The sequence below is a fragment of the Ambystoma mexicanum genome, chromosome 4q (genome assembly GCF_040938575.1).
Source record: "Ambystoma mexicanum isolate Mex_15411 chromosome 4q, UKY_AmexF1_1, whole genome shotgun sequence".
Classification (NCBI taxonomy): domain Eukaryota; kingdom Metazoa; phylum Chordata; class Amphibia; order Caudata; family Ambystomatidae; genus Ambystoma; species Ambystoma mexicanum.
Genome location: NC_090928.1, coordinates 33,303,893 through 33,324,064, shown reverse-complemented (window position 1 = coordinate 33,324,064; position 20,172 = coordinate 33,303,893). Strand labels below are relative to the sequence as shown.

Below are 20,172 nucleotides of genomic sequence, written 5' to 3'. Positions count from 1 at the left end.
ACCTTCAATGGTGGGCCTACCCAGAGAACATCTTGAAAGGAGAACTGTTTTGGCAACCATGGCCGGAGATAACAGTAGCCACAGACGCCTCACTCACGGGGTGGGGAGCCCATGCCAACGACTTGACCATCAGCGGTCGTTGGTCTCCATCGGAGTCCAGACTACACATCAACCTATTGGAGCTGAGAGCGATCAGACTAGCGCTGAAAGCTTTCCTGCCATCAGTACAGGGGAGAAATGTCCTGATAATGATGGAAAACACGGTGGCCATGCACTACCTCAACAAAAGAGGAAGCGTAGGATCACTGCCACTGTGCAGAGAGGCGATGCAGCTCTGGTTTTTGGCAATCCAAGAAGGAATCTCTCTATCGGCAGTCCACCTAGCCGGAGAGTAGAACTTGACAGCGGACGCTCTGAGCAGGCAGAGCACAGTCTCCCACGAGTAGGTGCTAGCTCATGAAGTCCTTCAAGAGATCTTCGCCCTTTGGGGAACCCCTCAGGTGGATCTGTTCGCCACAAGCACCAACAGGAAGTGCGATCTGTTCTGTTCAAGGGAATTTCCCCCGAGAGGAGCTCTAGGAGACGCGTTCGTAGTGGACTAGGAGTTTCCACTCCTTTACGCGTTCCCACCAGTCCCTGTTATTCCTCAAATGATCAGGAGGTTGAGAAGATTCTGGGAAACCATGATCCTAATTGCCCCGGATTGGGCCAGGAGAACGTTGTACCCGGACCTTCTAGATATGTCCATCTGTCCTCCAATCCGTCTTCCACTCAAAGAGAATCTTCTCTCGCAGAAGGGAGGTCCGGTTCTCCATCCAGACATCAGAACCCTCAACCTTCACGCTTGGCTTCTGAAAGGGTGAGGTACAAGAATTGGGATCTCCCCGATGACGTCATGGAGGTGTTGCTTTCGGCCAGAAGGCCAGCAACAAAGTCTTTATACCGCTGCCGTTGGAACAAATTTTGCAGCTGGTGTAGGGAAGAGAATATCAACCCTTTTTCATGTGGTACACCAATGGTGTTCTCGTTTCTACTCTACTTGGCAAATTCAGGCCTTCAAGTCGGCACTGTAAAAGGCTATCTCGCAGTGCTTTCTATCTTCAAGCGCACTGCGGAGGAACCATCGTATTTCAAACTTCCCCTAGTGGTACAATTTCTCAAAGGATTAACTAATGTTTATCCTCCAAAACCATTCCAGGTTCCCTTATGGGACTTAAATTTAGTCTTAAACTTCCTAATGGGCACTCCATTCGAACCATTTCACTCTTGTTCGCTGAGATTTCTCACGCTGAAAACTGTCCTATTGGTAGCACTAACATCTGCCAGGAGGGTGAGCGAGCTACAAGCTCTCTCCTGTAAACCCCCACATACAATTTTCCACAAGGACAAAGTTGTCCTACAGGTGAAGCCTAATTTGCTCCCAAAGGTGGTTTCTGAATTTCATATTACTCAGAAAATGACCTTACCTTCGTTCTACCCTCCTCCCCATCCGGGGAAAGAGGAGGAAAGGCTACATAGGCTGGACCCAAGGCGAGCTCTCAGCTTTTACATCAGCAGAATGGCTAGGATCAGGCAAGCAGACCAATTGTTTGTAGGATACTCGGGTCACAAGTTGGGACTACCCATAACAAAACAAACCATCTCCAGGTGGATTATTTTGGCCATTCTGGAATGGTACAAACTGGCAGGGAAAGAGCCACCCCAAAATCTCAGGGCTCATTCAACCAGGGGTATCCAAAGAGGGGTACCGGTCAGAGACATATGTGCTGCTGCCACATGGTCGTCCGCACATACATTCACAAGATTTTACAATCTGGATTCCTCCACTAGTCAAGAGACCAGATTTGGCAAGGCCGTATTACATTCGGCCCATCTCTAAAGGATACATAACATTCTCACTCCCACCTCCTATTACATGCCACTTCTATGGGAGTCTATGAAAGATAAGGAATACGTCGGAGGACACAATCCCTTCGAAGAACAAGTTACTTCTTACCTTCTCAAAGAGAAGATTCTCTTTGAGTGGAAGACGGATTGGAGGAGAGATGGACATATCTAGAAGGTCCGGGTACCACGTTCTCCTGGCCCAATCCGGGGCAATTAGGATCATGGTTTCCGGAATCTTGTAACGTTCTTTCGACGGGATGTTTCCTCCGACGTATTCCTTATCGCCCCTCCCATCCATCCCCGCAGTGATACTTCCCTTGTGCTTGCAGCTTACGTTCCTTCAAGGTCAATAACCAATTCAGACATGACTTTTCTTATGCTACAAAACGGAACTGAGCAACGGACGCATCATGTGGCTTTTTATGGGCATGGTGACATCGGCGCCGATACGGTGGCCGTCGAGGGACATCGAATCGGCGGACGTCGACGCGCAGCGTCCTCTACAGAAAAAATTTCCGAGGCCAGCAAGCTGGAAACGTATTATCAAAGATGAGGAATACGTCGGAGGAAACATCCCGTCGAAAGAATGTTACAAGGTAAGAAGTAACTTGTTCATCTAAGGATTGTTTTCTTATAACGGCACTTACCATAAAGACTTCCAAGTAAGCTCCATTAACCTAAATATCATGCTTTTACTTTCAACTTCATTTGAGTTATTTTCAATTGGACATTAACATACAGAGTTCTAGGACCTATTGGAACTGCTTCCTCAGAAGAGTATTTAATTTTTCTCCTGACCATTGCTTTTGGATACTTTGTGCACAGAACTTTGGGACGCTAACCTGGTGTGCACCAACCCGGCTCTAGCGCGACCCTTGTGTCTTTCGGGAATAGCTTCCTTACTAACCTTCCCTCCTTCTAGTCGTTGCTTTCAGATTGGATTGGATTATTTCTGTTCTACAGAACGCAGTTCCTCCACCACAGCTTAGTTTGGGATATATATGGGTCTATAGCGTAGATGCATCATGGATATTATACTTATAGTTCTTTCTTTTACAGGTTGGTGTTGTTCTCGCTTGGCCCTTTCCATTCATCACTCACTCTGTCTGTATGAATTATTAGATCGTGCCTTATCAATTGGAAGGTCTACTATTGATCCTCGCTTCGTCTTTCCAGTATTCCTAGGTGGAACACGGAATACAGCACGCTCATCACGTATCCTTTATTAAGGTCTGATCGACCCGTTGTATCCTTTACATAGATCTTGTGTTTGGTTTATATCTGATTGTTCTAACAAAGGCCAGACTCTGTTTTTGACAGAATCAGAAGCCATGAAAACAGAAGGCGCAGACCCTTTAACAGTATTAACACAGTTGATTACTGACTTACGGAATGAGATGACTACCGCCCAAGATACGTTGCGCCATCTTATGGATGTACTACAAGATGCAGTACATGCATCCCCTCAGAGGTCTACAACTCCCATAGGGCTAGCCTCTGGTTCTAATCTACCTGCTCCCACATGGGAAAGTGTGCAAGTGGTTATGCCCACTCAGTTCCCACTGGCCCCTCCAGAAAGATTCAACGGGGACCCTAAAGCGTACCGCACCTTTGTGAATCAATGCAGGTTGCATTTTCTTTGTCGTCCTAGTACGTTCCCTGATCTAACTACTAAAGCCGCTATTGTGTTGTCTCATTTGGGTGGTACCGCAGCGGCATGGGCTAATCCCTTATTGGAGTCCAATAGTCATCTGCTCTCTGACTGTGATGCCCTGCTATCTGCCATGAGTAAAGTCTTTGACATGCGCTATGCAACCCAAGCTACAGATTTAGAGTTGTTAAATTTACAACAGGGAAACCAGTCCTTGTTAACCTATTTGGCAAAGTTTAACCAACTGGTTGCTGAGACACAATGGCCAGAGGACAAGAAAGCGGCGGTTTTCTATAAAGGATTGTCAGAAGAACTTAAGGACTCCTTATCCACAGTCCCAGTGGTTCCTTCTGGGTTCACAGAGCTACTGGATCTCATTCTACAGATGGACGCACGGCGAGCCGCAAGGAAAGGTGAAAAGAGACCTACCATGCCTCCTTTGTCACGCTCAGATCCTCCTATGGTTCATAGCAAACCTGAACCCATGCAAATAGGGGCTATTCGGGGTCGATTGTCCGTTGCGGTATGAGAGAATCGCCGCAAGAACAATCTGTGTATGTACTGTGGTTCAGCGTATCATTTATTGGTGAACTGACCTAAAAAAAACAGTCAAGCGTTGGGGAAACGCCAAGGCTCGACAATAGGAGTCCCTATGTCGGGTACAAAACTGGATTCCCATCAGGTACTTTTGTCCTCTCCGATCTCTATTCCTGTAGAATTAAGCTACGGGGACAAATGTATTCATACTACCGCCATGGTGAACTCAGGGGCCACCAACAACTATATTGACATTTCTTTTGCCAAAACTCATGACATCAATACAGTGGTTAAATCGGTCCCTGAGACAGTTAACACGGTTGATGGCGTTGCATTAGTCTCTGGTCAAGTAACAGAGGAAACCGTCCCTGTACGGCTGGTGTTGTCTAATCTGCATACTGAACATGTGGTATTTGACCTTATATCAGCCCCACAGTATAAACTCATCCTGGGCTTGTCTTGGTTAATGCTGCACAATCCATCCATTGCGGTCACATACAATACCCTTCTGCCTTCTGTAATGATCGTTGCTTTCAAGGCCAAGAAGTAACCAGGGCCGTGTCAGTTTTGGCAACTATGGAAGGGGTTACTACTATTGGGGCTCTTCTGCCCAGTGGAAATCCGGTTCCTCCTCAGTATGTATCCTTTTCAGACGTATTCAGCAAAGGGATGGCAGAACAATTACCTCCACATAGACAATATGATTGCCCGATAATTATTGCCTGAGGCCAAGACACCAACTGGGAGAGTCTACTCATTGACTAGGCAGGAGGACCTGGTCCTAAAGGAATATATAGACAAGGCTTTGAAGATGGGGTTCATACGTCCCTCTCAGTCACCAGCGGCTTCCCCTATCTTCTTTGTTCCAAAGAAAGAGGGGGATCTCCACCCATGCATCGACTACAGAGCATTAAATGCTATAACAGTAAAGAACCAATACCCTTTGCCTTTGATCAATGTACTCCTGGATCAACTAGGGACATCGGTGATTTTCAATAAATTAGACCTACGACGAGCATACAACCTCATACGAATACGAAAAGGTGATGAATGGAAGACCGCTTTCAAAACAAGATATGGTCTTTATGAGTATTTGGTAATGCCCTTTGGGCTGTGCAATGCTCCTGCTACTTTTCAGTTCTTTATGAACGATATATTCAGTGACTTTTTGGATCAATTCGTCATCATTTATTTGGATGACATCCTGATCTTTTCCACATCATATCAAGAACATGTAGAACACGTCTCCACGGTTCTACAAAGACTAAGGGAAAATCATTTGTTTGTGAAGGCTGAAAAGTGTGTTTTTCACTCTCAGGAAGTGGAATTCTTAGGCTATGACGTCACCAACCATGGGGTACGCATGAGTCACTCCAAAGTGAAAACCATCCTGGTCTGGCCCATACCAGGCAACGTAAAAACGCTCCAATCCTTTTTAGAATTTGCAAATTTTTATCGCTGTTTTATACGGTCTTTTTCCAAACTGGTCGCTCCACTAACTGCGTTAACCAGTTCTAAAGTACCCTTTAGTTGGAATGAAGAGGCAGACAAATCCTTCCGTACATTGAAGGAAGCTTTTACAAGTGCTCCTATCCTACAACATCCTGATATTGAATTGCCATTTATTGTAGAAGCTGATGCTTCTAGTATTGCAATAGGCGCTATACTTTCCCAGGAATGTCTTGATACCAAAGAAGAACATCCAATCGCTTATTTTTCTCGTAAGCTGACCCCATATGAACGGAACTACACCGTTACTGAGAGGGAATTGTTGGCTGTTAAAGACACATTCCTGGAATGGCGCCATCACCTGTTGAGAGCAAAACATCCGGTATTGGTGTATTCAGACCATCGTAACCTACAGTCCTTTAAGTCTATGAAATGACTTGCTGCACGTCAAGCCCGATGGCATACTTTCTTTGCTCAGTTTGATTTTCAAATCACCTATCGTCCATCACCTTTATCATATCAAGGCTGATGCTTTGTCACACATTAATAGTGAGGTGCAGGAGATTCAACCAAAACAACGACCAGTCCTCTCAGAACATGTGATTTGCAGTTGTTCTGCTCAACCTTCTTTGAAACAAGAAATCCAAAACTGGGTCTCGAAAGAACCTCAGGAATTGACGGATCTCAATCTCGATGTCCACAGCGGTCTACCTTGCATACAAGGTCGCTTGTATCTGCCCACAAAGAGCACTCGTGACAAAGCATTACGATGGAACCATGATTCTATATTTGCGGCTCACCCAGGCCAGAAGAAGACTTTGGATTTATTAAGACGGTGGTGTTGGTGGCCTTCTATGTCACGAGACATGACAGATTACGTCACAAACTGCTCTATTTGTATTCAATGCAAAGACAGCCGAGGTAAACCAATGGGACTTATACAACCGCTTCCGGTTCCACATAAATCCTGGCACATGATATTTATGGATTTCATCTTGGAACTACCTCAGATACAAGAGTACAACACAATATGGGTGGTAGTGGACTACTTTACCAAACTGGCTCTGTGCCTTGTAAGGGTTTACCCACGGCTTCAGCTCTTGCAGATATGTTTCTGCGGCATGTTTTTTGGTTTTTTGGTTTCCCATCCATTATAATCACCGACAGGGGTTCTCAGTTTGCCTCCAGATTCTGGAGGGCATTGAGTTCCGCTTTTCTCATTGATGATAGAATGTCTAGCTCCTATCATCCACAAACTGATGGACAGACAGAAAGGCTGAATAGCACTTTGGAGCAGTATCTGCGCTGTCTATGTCTGCAGTATCAATCCTCCTGGTTATCAGTGTTGTCATCAGCTGAGTTCGCCTACAACAACTCTATACATACGCCAACGGGGACCTCCCCGTTTTTTGCTTTATATGGACAGCATCCCCGATCCTTACCTTTTTAGATCCTGTTTTGTGTCAGGAGGTACCTGCTGTTACACACAAAATACGGGATATCACCTCTTTGCATAATCATATCAGGAAACAATTGCTGAGAGCCCAAGACAGATCCAAGAAGTATGCGGACGCACGCAGGAGATCCGCTCCAAGATACCAGGTGGGTATGAAGGTCTGGTTATCCACCAGAAACCTGAAAATACCTGGAAAACGGAAACTGTTACCCAGATACATTGGTCCCTATAAGATTGCTCAAGTGATCAATCCGGTTGCCGTCAATCTGGAGTTACCTGATCGATGGCGAGTGCATCCAGTTTCCATGTGTCCCTGGTTAAACCATGTCCTTCCTCTACACGTCTACCAATCAGGCTGTTGTCGGTTTCTGTTAAAGGATCAGAGGAATATGAGGTCCAGGCTATTCTGGACATGCGTTTGCATTCAGGGAAACCTTATTATTTGATCGATTGGAAGGGATACGGTCCGGAAGACAGGTCTTGGAACCCCTGAGCAATTTGCATGCTCCTATCCTGCTTCGCCATTTTCATGCCAAGAGGGTGGTGGTGGCTCCTTTGGGGGATGGCACTGTGATGCCTGCTACCTCTGCTTTCCCTCCTCACAGAGGACGTGTGGTTCCACGGAATGGGCATTATGCCCATAGGACAGCTAGACCATTCTATACTCAATATAAGCTGTTTCGCACGCTAAGGCAGCAGAGACAGGGAGTCCGGCGATAGGTCACGTGATCTGTTTACGTGACGTCGCCATACACATATTAACAATTGATGGCGCTGATCTGCGCTTCTGATCGTCTGTTTTTCCGCCATTCCGAAGCTCTGGCATTATTAGCCTGTTAACTGCAATTCCTGCTGTTTAATTAAACTGCTCGCCACCGTTCTACCCAGCGGAACGTTCCCGCCGCACTCCTTGCGGAACGTCTCTCTGCTGTGCTCCTTCAAGCGGGACTTCCCCGTGGAACGCCTATCACGGCAAACCTTCTTGCGGAACGTCTCCCGCGGCAAGAACCACAAGTGGTTCCTTCCCGCTGTGCCTCTTCAAGCGGGACGTTTCCCGCGGGACGTCTACCACGGCGAGATCCTTTCCGCTATAAGCTCCCGAGCGAAACCTCCTTCCCCGGCAGTCTGGTTACCAAAGCCGGGAGTGTCTGCATCCAGCGTTCTGCCGCTGCGGTCTTCCATTCCCCGCGGGCACCAACGGTAACGGCAACAGAGAACTGGAACGTGTTGCTTAACGTTCACCTGTCCAGCAACTGCATCAACGCTGGTAAAGTCCTGCAAACGTTACTTTCGAAGGGATTGTTTTTTTATAACAGCACTTACCATAAAGACTTCCAAGTAAACTCCATTAACCTAAATATTATGCTTTTACTTTCATCTTCATTTGAGTTATTTTCAATTGGACATTAACATACAGAGTTCTAGGGCCTATTGGAACTGCTTGCTCAGAAGAGTATTTAATTTTTCTCCTGACCATTGCTTTTGGATACTTTGTGCAAAGAACTTTGGGACGCTAACCAGGTGTGCACCAACCCTGCTCGAGCGCGACCCTCATGTCTTTCGGGAATACCTTCCTTACTAACCTTCCCTCCTTCTAGTCGTTGCTTTCGGATTGGATTGGATTATTTCTGTTCTACAGTACTGCAGTTGCTCCACCACAGGTTAGTTTGGGATATATATGGGTCTATAGCGTAGATACATCATAGACATTATACTTGTAGTTCTTTATTTTACAGGTTGGTGTTGTTCTTGCTTGGCCCTTTCCATTGATCACTCACTCTGTCTGTATGAATTATTAGATAGATTGTCTTATCAATTGGAAGGTCTATTATTGATCCTCGCTTCGTCTTTCCGGTATTCCTAGGTGGAACACAGAATACAGCAGGCTCATCACGTATCCTTTATTAAGGTCTGATCGACCCTTTGTATCCTTTACATATATCTTGTGTTTGGTTTATATCTGATTGTTCTAACAAAGGCCAGACTCTGTTTTTGACACTCCTCTGATGTTTCAGCCCAAGGTGCGCAGCACGCTTTACACTGGGCGGACAGTCACGCAGCTATTCCCGGGTGCCACATGTATCGCGGCTCCACTCACCACTGCGCCATCTCCTGCAGGGCTGTTGCTGTGTAGAATCGCCCCCTCAGCCACCGGCTTGTGTTACAGTGTCTATTATATCAGCCAGCGCTTTGTGTCACTGCTCTGCTCTTTTCCTGTGTTTACACGTGTCACGACACAGGCTTCAGAGTGCCCATCTATTGAGTTTATAATCAATTCTGCCTCATATGTGCACCGTGCCAAGCACCACTATATTCCACCAGGCTGCAGCTAGTAGCATTTTTGCCTTGTGAATTCCCTACCGCTCAGGCACCTGATGCAGCACGTGGATCCCTGTAATTTCTATATTATGCCGACGGTCTGGGTTGTTTTCCCGCTGCTTGTGCTTTATTTACTCACAGCTCCTCCAGGACCTCTGCGTCAGCGAGTTCAAGTTCAGTCGTTCTCCATACAACAGCGCCTTTTATCACAGGCGCTTGGTTGCCCGAATGTCCCGGGGCAATCTCGACCAAGTTGTAGGTTGGCTGCAGGTTTGCACCCAGTTGTTGTCTGACTGAGTCCCCTCCGTCTCAGCTCAGTCTTTTCGTAGCGTTCCAACCTCTCGCTGACCCTCGTCCGAATCATGCCGCCATCTTCTTTCCTTTGTTCAGGTCAGGTCCCGGGCTTCAGTTGGATCATGTGCTGTAGTCCGGGCACCTTAAGCCCTAATTTTGCGCTCCGCTGCTCACGCTCTCTTCATGCATATAGTGCTGAAACAGGCGCCAAAACTGCCATGGACCTCCATTTCAGGACAGGATCGTTGTCGGATTAACAGGAGCCAGCAGAATCGCATACTACATTATGGCTGTTTAGCGACACCCCCCCCTTATGGGGAACGTCTTGAGAGGGTTTGTCTCTCAGCGTCTCTCCTTCTTACTGGGTGTCATAGATGCTGTCTTCTCGCCAGTATTCGCAATCTGGCACACTCTCCCTTTTCCGTGGCACCACTGTCCTTGGCAGTACTCGCGGACAAACTGTTCTTCTTTGCATTTGGAGGTGTCTGTGATGTTCCTCGGACCTTCGGTCCACCATAGATTTGGTCCTGTGGTCTCGTTCACCTCCTCTGTTTCAGCTTGGGCTCCTGCCCTCCTGATATCTTCAACTCGGAATTGCTGTGATTCCTCATGCAAGTGAGTTTGAAACTCGCAAGTTTCTCGCTCTCCACTCTCGACTGGTGTAGCGTAGCTTGGGGCCTCCCCCTGCCTTTGCTTACATTCCTCTCTCGCATCGCTTGCAGCCTGTGCTCTTACTTTTTGGCAACACGTCCGTTAACCTCCTCATCCCAGTAAAGTGGACATCCTGATTTAAAGGGAAACTACCTTTTCTCTGTAGATAACAATATCCCTTTGGAGTTTCTTTGTCACAGTCTTCATAATTGATATTTAATTGTGTTTTAACACATCCCTTGTAGGCCATGGTACGTCCAACCTGAGGGAGTTCCTCATTGCAACGGGAGTCCTTGTTCCCAAAGGGGGAGTCTCTCCCGCTTGCCTCTTCCACCTCAGGAGGGTATTGAGTGGGCTCACCTCCCAAGCCTCACTGGAAGGGGCTCCCCCTTGGGACGAATTCCCTTGATACATCACACTTGATACAGCGACTTTCCAATGTTTTTACTTCCTTGCTGTTCCATCTCCACACCAAGCACCCGTATGTTAGCTTTGGAACAAATTTCATTCTGTAAACCGTGACCAGGGTAGCTAATATATAACCTGCGTGTTGTGCTGCAAATCTCTTAATAGCACCCAACTGTTGTCTTAGTTCTTGCTGTAGGTGACCGATCTGTGCTTCCCACTGTAAGTGGCTATCAAAAGTGATTCCCAGGTATTTATATTCCTCTACCTGTTCTAGTCAAGACCCCTGTAGTGTCCAGTGGTACTTCTTGGTGGCCTCTGTCTTGTTGGCCTGGAAGGTGATGATTTTTGTTTTATTTAGTTTAATTCTCAGTTTATGCTCTTTAGCAAATAACATCAATAGGTCAAGTACAATTTGCAGTCTTTTAGTGGTTAGGTTTATTAAGAGGCCACGGTATAACCTAGCCATGCAGTGGCCGTTGTTCCTAGCTTCGGTGGTAAGATGTTTTAGATGCTTGTCAGTGAGAGGTCCGTCAAGTATAGATTGAATAGGAGATGTGCCAGGACACAGCCCTGTTTTAAGCCTGTAGTGGTGCAGGTGAGGACAGTTAATTTACTGTTGCTATTAATTCTTACTCTGACCGTCGTGTTACAGTACAGTGAGCTAATGATGTTTAATAAACCGTGCAGTAAGCCCCAAACATCCAGTTTTTCCCAGTGTTGTACGGTCACTGTATCGAACACTGTACTAAAGTCCACAAAGGCAGCATGTACTGGTAGACTGCGTAGGGTCCATGTGCCTTTCACTACAGTAGTAAGGAGCCTCTGATTGTCCACGGTACAACAGTGTTTGCGCAAGGCAATCTGATTAAAAGGTAGTATTTGCTTTTGTTCTGTCCATTCCGCTAGCTCAGCCAACAGTACACATGGGAAGATTTTTTTTCTGAGGCATCTAGCATCACGAGTATACATACTGTAGCTGTTGGGTTTTTGATGAGGTTCGAGTTTGTACACAGGTACAACAATGCTTTGGGTCCAGGTGTCGGGTATACAACCTGTAGCACTAAAGGATATAAACAACGTGTGAAGAACCTTACTCGATCTGTCAGGTTTGCATTTCATTAAGGCACTTCAGGTGCTCTTGAATCGTTGCCTTTTTTTAATATAGTTGGGGATATTCGTCTTTTTGCATTTTTATAGCCATTTAGCATTTGCACATGCTGGCACTTCTCCAGAAAAGATAGTGTTTCCTAGGTCGTTCTTTCTGTGACTCTCCCAGGACTCACTCGAGGTTCCAACTGACAAATTGGTGGATCGTGGGTGCTAGATTGCAATTTTCCTGAATGCTCTGGTGTCGTATTTCACTGTTCTTAGTAGTTCTTTCCAGTGCTTTAACTTTTCCTTGCTTCTATATTCCCGCATCCAAGTTCGATATTCTGTTTCTTAAACTTTGCAACAGGACGCAGTCTTCTGCAGATCCCTATTGTCTCGAAAAGCATTAGGCAGATCTCTTCTGAGTTATTTTCCTGTCACCTACTTAGTGGTAATATGCATGTGTATGCTTTTCCAGCTTGAATGTATCCAGTGTCATCTGCCCTAGCAGTGTTTGACTCAGAGAATGTATGGGCAACGATCTTGGTGATAAGAACCTTTTATTCCTTCAGGATGGACGCTTCAGCTGCAAAATAAGCCACCTGTCGCCTCCCAGGAATTACTGTTGGTCCCTGGGTGGTATCCGTCCATATTCTAAGTGCTCCTACACTTTTTGCTCATGAGGCAAGGATCTGCTCCCTGCAGTTTATAGTGTTTCCACGAAGTTCTGTTTGCTCCCTCATTAAGGTTGATAATGCTGGTCTGATCGCTTGTGATTATAGTTTCCACAGGGGCACATGTGATGGCTATGGGGAAATTATCACTTTCTGACCTTTCTCTGATACTTAGGCCCTGGACCAGATTATAATAACAGATCTGTATGAAACAATAGTGAATTGTCATAGTGCTCCTTTTCGTGATTCTCATATATTCCCCAGGTACATCTCCTGTACTTCTACCATTGAGCCCGACAAAGCCCTGGTTTGATAAATGTCCCTTTGATGGTGCCCGTCGTTTGCTTGAGCAGTGCCGGCGAGATGTTTAATGCAGTCTCCTATTCATTTGTTGTTGAATGAAGCAATTTTGCATTCAGGTCCCCCATAATTGTAATTGGTATGCGGGGGGAGTGGTATTTTAATCCTGCTAGACAATGTCAATGTATGTCATGATTTCAAACGTTCTTTCTGTTCCTGGTGGGTCGTATATATTGTGATGAATCCTTGGATGTCATCACTTCTGCCCAAGGGGGGGATCCCTTACCATGATGCCAGGGAGTTCAGTCTGCTACCTGATAGTCACCCTGGGAGTGGTACTCAGCGTGAGGATATCATGGGGAGGGATTCCCCCTGTGGGAGCAAAGATGACTATCCAAGGAGAACGCAGTATCCACCACTCCAATCCCTCTCACCTAGGCCACCCTTGCCTTGCAGTCCCATGTACATGTGCCATGTAACCAACATCATAAGTACTGGGACGAGGAAGACTCTAGTCAACCCGTGGGAGGAGTATAATGCAGATACTGAGATGAGGAAGAGTCTAATCTACCCAAGGGAGGAATATAGGACAGATACTTAGACGAGAAGGCAATCTAGAAGCATGAAGAGTACTACTGGAATTACCAGTGAACATTCTAGTGGTTCCTGAATTCCTATTGGTCAAGTCACATTCAAAACAGAAGAGGGGAAACGGGAGAGAAATCGAAAGTAGCCCTCCTAAAATGAACCGTGAGCTTGGGGAACGCTTGAGCCACTGCCGAATCGAAGGACTTGCAGACAAGTTCACAGAGCAGGTAGAGGTGTCCTCGAATGGTCCAGGATGGAAGGATCATCTGGCCAAGCAGAACAGCAGAGGGCCAGGCGGAAGAAACCCGGGAACCGCCCGGCTGGTGAAGACATGCATGCTGTTGGCCACCAAACACTGCAGAGCTGCTGCAGCATCCGAAAAGACAAGGGAAGCTGAAAGAAGCCTGAAAAGGAACACAGACTAGCCCAAGAACAACCAGAGAGCATCGGCAAGCCTCAGACAGGTATCAGGGTTGCTTGGACACTTGGTGGGGCTATAAAAAGTTGTGAAAGCAATGAAGCTTTGGTCTGGGACCCACACCCACAAGAAGGGCATTTCATAGGTCAACTTCATAGTCGCAGTACCTGCCACAAACTACCAGCTGGGAATCATACGGGTCTGGGACCCACACCCACAAGACTGGGAGCCAAGTCTATGTTGGGGAGAAGTGTACAAATCATAGAAAGAGGACAGGGGAAGGGAGTCATTACCCCTGGTATTGTAAACTGTGCCAAAACTGTAAAGAGGCAAGGGGAAGGAAGACATTCCCCCTGGTGTTGTGAACTGTGAAAGTAAAAGCCAAGAGAGGGGGGGAATAAAACCAAGGAAGGTCAGAGGAAGATAGTCCTTCCCCTGACATTGTGAAAACACTGAGAGCATGATACATGTAGAAGGGAGGCATTCTCCATGAACCCAATAGTGAAGAAATAACTATGGTCAAAGAGGAATGTTGATGTTTGAACCAGAATGTTTGCTTTTGAGTTGGAACTGAGAACTTTACTGCTTTACAACTTTGTTTTGTGCTTTGGTAAGAGATTGAGACCTGGGGAACTGTGATCCTTTGTCCAGAAAAAGGGAGCCATTTTTCTGGACCAAGAAGATGCACTACCTCTTTAGTTTAGGTATTAGTGTAAGGGACAGAGGTTGTTTAAAAAAAAAAAAAAACTTTATTTATATATGTTCAGCAAGCACAGTTAAACATACAGTATTGTAACATCAATGCACATTAATTATTAGTCACACTTGTATATTTCTGGTACATTGTTTACTCAGCATTATCCTGGTTGTTTGTAAGGAATGATCGAAATTCACACCATATGTCTGTTAGATGGGCTGCGGTCGGCTGTAGCATAATGTACGTGTCCTTGCAGTCATTAATCCATGTTAGCTCTCTTATCCAGCCCTCCACAGTAGGAGGGTGCAAATCTGTCCATTTACACAAAATGCAGCGCTTGGCTACCATAAACCCAGTGTTCAGACCTTATCCCTGAATATCCCCAGTTACGGGCAGGACCACAGCATGTGTATATAACCCGCATCTCCAGTGTCGCATCTCGGGCAGCACCCGTCATGCTCGGAATACAGTGTCCCCAGTTTGCGGGGGGTATAATGCAGGACGTATAATTTTTTTATACTGGATCAGCTTCAGCCTCTCATTCATAGACACACCCTTTGTAAACATACTCATGGTCTTCCAGCGTGCCTCAGTCACCTCCACGCCAAGTTCTGCCGCCCACCTCCCTCTGGCCTTGTTTACTGTTGCTGGGGTCCCGCCCATAATTCCCTTATATAGAGCAGAAAGTATCCTACGGCAGCCATATGAGTTGGGTATTGGAGTAACCAGTGTATTTTCAGGGGATTCCACTGGGTAGCATTCTTACCTTGTTTGCACAGCAGACCGTAATCTGTAATACTGCAGCCATTCCATGGGTGTATCCCTATACTCCGCTCGCCAGGTGAGTGGTGTCCAGAACTGGCCTTCCGTGAACAGGTCCCCTATTACTTGGTAGCCCATCTTTGCCCAGCCCGCCCTCAATGTGGTGTCCCAGATGGGGGAAAGGCCTGGGAACTTCCAAAGTGGTAGCCAATGGTAGTATGGTTTGCCCCACGCAGTTCTCTCAAAAATGGCTCTCCAAGCGACTGGTGGTTGTCCTGACAGGGCCGTCGTCTGTGGAACTAGTGTCCAATATCGGGGATTTCATGTATACATATCCCGGCCGCCGCCCACTCCAGTTTAGCGTGTGGCGGGAGCCAGTCCGTGCCTTATCAGTAGGTGGCGAACTCCGCCTGGACCGCCAGCGAATATGTTTCCATGTGTGGGTTGGTGAATCCCCCTTGATCGAAAGGTCTTGGCATGTCCTCCCATTTCATCCCGACTGCCCCAGAATGCCATATGAAGCTAGCATGTGCCTGTGCAAGTCTGTGAAGTACTGCTTCCCCGGCCACAGTGGCACTTTCACGAACGTGTACAGTAGCTTCGGCGCCAGGACCATTTTGACCAGCGGCAGTTGCCTCGCCAGTGACATCGGTAGTTTGAACCATAGCTTCATTTTCTCATGCGCATATCTAGCCCCAGCTACGCAATTGTCCATCCTCAGCGTGTCTTTGTCCCTAGAAATTGATTGATTGATTGATAGATATTTTATTTCTATCGCGCTCGTACACAAGTAGAAATATTAATGCCTAGGTACTTGAACCGGTCTGGTGACCACTGTTGGGGATATGGCCCCACGAGGTTGGGGTTTACTATCAGTTATGGAAAACGCCTCCGACTTCCCGTAGTTAACCGTGATTCTGGAGTATTGACCAACCCGAATTACATTCTCCATGATAGGGTCTAAGTTAACGTGAGGGTCTCTTATATATAAAAGCACATCATCTGCATACAGTGAAATGATCTTGGGTCGTCCCGCTTTATGAATCCCCTGGTTTCCATGGCAATACCGTATCAGGTCTGCCATTGGCTCAATTGCCAGGGCAAAAAGTATGGGCGAAAGTGGGTAGCCTTGGTACATCCCCCCCAACCCAGTGTGAGTGGCCTAGATTGTATCCCATTAATTCGTATGGTTGCTGTCGGGGACGTGTAAAGTAGCTTGATACAGTGAATAAGGCATTTGCTCAGATTACACTCTCTTAGCACTTCAAACAGGAATGAACAGGATACCATGTCAAATGCTTTTTGGGCATCTAAAGTGACAGAGACTGCTTGCGCCGTGGGTGCTATACGAGACATGTCGTTAAATAGTCACCTGAGATTCAATGATGTGGACCTAACTGGGACAAACCCGGCCTGCTCAGGATGTATCTGTGCCGGCATCAGGGGTAGCAGCCTGTTTGCAATTAATTTGGCGTATATTTTAGTATCCACGTGTATGAGAGATAGCGGCCTATAGGAGCCGCATCCCCCCCTTCCTCCACCCTCCCCCCACACAGGTTTGCCAGGTTTCAATATTACTAAAATTGTGGCTTACCGGAGTGAGTCCGGCAGGTGTCCCGTCCTCAGCGATTCCTCCCAAACTTTCAGCAGGTAGTGGGCTACAAGGGCATTGTATTGCATGTAAAATTCAGGGGTCAACCTGTTAGGGCCAGGGGATTTATTTCTCTGCAAGTCCTTCACCACTTGTAAAATTTCTTCCGCTGTGAAGGGAGTGTTTATCTGCCCTTTGGCACCATCCGAAAGAAGCGACGTCGGAATGGAATCCAACAGGAACTGCAGGTCCTTTACACGTACCTGATCTTGTGCCCTATACAGTGTTTCATAGAACTGTAGAAACACATCATTGACACCCCGGTCTGAGTACAGCATCTGTCCCGACACACACTGTGTGATCTGGCCATCTTTCTGCCCGGGTTATGCTAGCCAACATCCTGCCCGGCCGCTCCCCTTCTCCATATTTCCTAGCTGCGATGGGTTTAGCAAAGTATATTCAGCCTTCGTCAACCTCAGGACAGCGTTGAACTCTGTGTCGAGACCAGCCTTATGGAGAATTTTGGAAAAGAGGGGAATTCCACCTGCCCTCCTACAGATAATCATTCAACTATACTCTGGAACTACTGCCTATGTTAGATGGGGAATGGGTGGAGAACTAACCAACCCCTTCCAAGTATCACAAGGGGTAAGGCAGGGATGCATTCTAGCGCCCATATTCCTCTTCTTGTTGTATATCGACAAGGTGCTAAGATACGTTAGAGGAAATGCTTGGACCCCCCCTAAGTTGGCTTTGGAGATCTACCCATTGTTGCTTTTTGCTGATGATGCAGTTATACTAGCTACATCACCAAAAGGCCTCAGGATTACCCTGGAGGCGTTTGTGGAAACATTTTTAGTGCTCAGCTTGGAAATAAATATGGCTAAAAGCAAAGTGTTGGTTTTTCGCCCGAAATTCTGTACATTTTCCAAATTGGTGGTAGATGTTAAGAATTCCCCCCCTCAAACAAGTTCAGGAATATGATTATTTAAGCCTAAGGTTTAACGACCAGGGAAATTGGCCTCTGCAAGTGGCTAAATCCTCTTTGCAGATAGAAAAATGTGTTGGGGGGGGGGGGGGGGGGGAATTGTAAGATTCTTTTATGCACATTGCCAAGGCCCGATTTCACTTGCAATTTGAATGTTTTCTACCCAGGTAAAATCTGCAGTTGTGTTTGGGACTGTAATAAATTAGGCCGAGTGGAGAGAGACATTTTAAAGAAACTTCCGGGTCTCCCTAAATCGACACCTGGCCCCACAATATACATGGAATTGGTATTGAGACCCATACAGAGAGAGGGCAAATCCAGACCAGTTTTCTATTGGCTGTGGCTCTGGTCAACACCAGAGCTGAAAATATACTAAGAAGCCGTACTTCACTTCTTAGAGGCTGAAGGAGGGAGATCTCTGCCATGGTTCCAACATGTTAATAGTCTATTGGGGAAATTGAGTTGCTGGACCTATAGCGGAGCCCACAGGGAACAACGCATGTGGCACATACAAAGGCGATGCACAGCGCCCGGTCGCTTTTGGAGGCTGATTTTGCGAATGGATGTATGCATCTCTCAGGAGGCCCCCCTCTATTTGGCCAGCAAGACATGTCTGGTGTTCGAAAACTATCTAGACATGGTTAGGCCTCAGTTTTCTTGTAATCTGTATATAAGGTACAGAGTGTCTAACTTGAATCTGGCAGGTGTTACAAAGAATTTGGTCCCAAATGGGAATGGTCTGTGTACTGTGTGCCTGTCAGCGGAGGAAACTGTTCCGCATTTCCTTTTTTTCTTTGATGGTTACTAGGCTATTAGACATAGGCTCTTAATCCTGTTACTGATTAGAAATAGCATTAACAACGTAAATGCAGCACTCCACTTTTTTAAGAAATGTGATGACATCAAAGTGGTGTACTGTGTGGCCACTTATTTACCTGAAGCCTGGAGGGTGAGGGTGAGGGTGAGGGTGAACAAGTTGAAGGAGTGAAGTACAAGCCATGACTAGCAAACTGATAAACATGATCGAACAAAGTGGGGTTTTTTATGTCTGTATTTGGCACCGGTGGTATTCCAATTATGCATCTCATTAATTTCAGCCATAACATTTTAATGTATTAGTGAACTATTTTAAAGAATTGTTGTATCTTCTGTCACTATTTTTTGTAATATTGCATATTTGCACATGTAACTGTGGCTAGATGACATTGTGTTGAATAAAAGTCTTTTGAACTAACAAAGTATTTGACCTTGTGGTTCGCGTGTCGCTTGAACTCCTCAAGCTGGGTTTTATCTCCGCCAAAGTGACCAGGCTGGGTGCCGCCACATATCGTCTCTCCAGGGCTTTAAGCGTACTCTTGCTATTGGCTATATCTCTACGGATAGTCTTGAGCACACAGAATTCCTTAGACATGGCCACGTCTCTTAAACGTCTGCCAAAGCGTGCCTTGCATCACTGCATTGCCATCCATTGGTTTGGAAAAAGGCGCTACCCTGCTCTCCCTCCCCCCTTCCAGGCTACTTGTGCAGGAGTCTGTCCTGATACATTCTAGTATCACCATCACTGTCTTGTGGCCAATGCTGGATTTGACTTTTATGGACTTCATTGATTTACAGTGTGTCACTCTTTCTCAACTCTCATGCTGTACTTGCTTTTCATCTTGTGCTCATGGTGGCCCTGAATCATGCTCTTCCCATCTTCATCTTGTATCCTGGCTTGCAACATTATGTGTTACTACTGACTTCTGCAATTGTATTCGCTCTCCCCTCTTGCTTCTCCACTCTTTTTGACTGCTTACTGTCTGTTCTCTCCTCCTCTCCCTGTCTCCCTTTCCTATCTCCTCCCCTCCTCCCCTTACTTTCTTCTATACACTTACTCTATCAAAATTGTCCCTGGAACTAGTATGATAGCAACCTCGTCTGTCTCCCCAGCACCTGGATCGCGTACTTCTGCCGTTCTGTGTCTCGGGTGCCTCTCGGGGGGATTTCTCTATAGTCAGGTTGGCCAATTCTTCTTGTAGCCTTGTGTTATGAAAACATGGCGTAGACACGACTCCAAAGGTACTCTGAGCAGTCAGCTTGTGGCCAGAGAGCACTCTCCTGGGTCTCCTTTGTTCACTGTACACGTCATTGGAGCAGCCCTCCTCTCGCCAGTCTGGGCGTGGGGGGAGGGGCAGTAGAGAGACCAGCGGGGCCCAATGTGCCTCCTGTGGAAGACAAACACTCGCCTCCTATCACGCCTTGATGATGTTTACGGGTCCCATGCACAAGCCGCGTCAATTTACCGGCATCCTCCATTGGTGCTGCCGCTATCAGGGCGTCTCGACTGTGGGAGTCGGGGTGTCCACTCATGCGCCCACTCATGCGCCTTACGGGTCTAGGACCCCAGCGGACCATACTCATACATTGTCTTCGC

General features: G+C 46.7%; 1 protein-coding gene across 16 annotated transcripts in view; it reads left to right on the top strand.

Moving 5' to 3' along the window:
* Positions 1-20,172, top strand: part of EPB41L2 (erythrocyte membrane protein band 4.1 like 2) — a 1,866,207-nt gene that overhangs the window by 249,935 nt on the left and 1,596,100 nt on the right. The gene's annotated exons all lie outside the window — the stretch shown is intronic.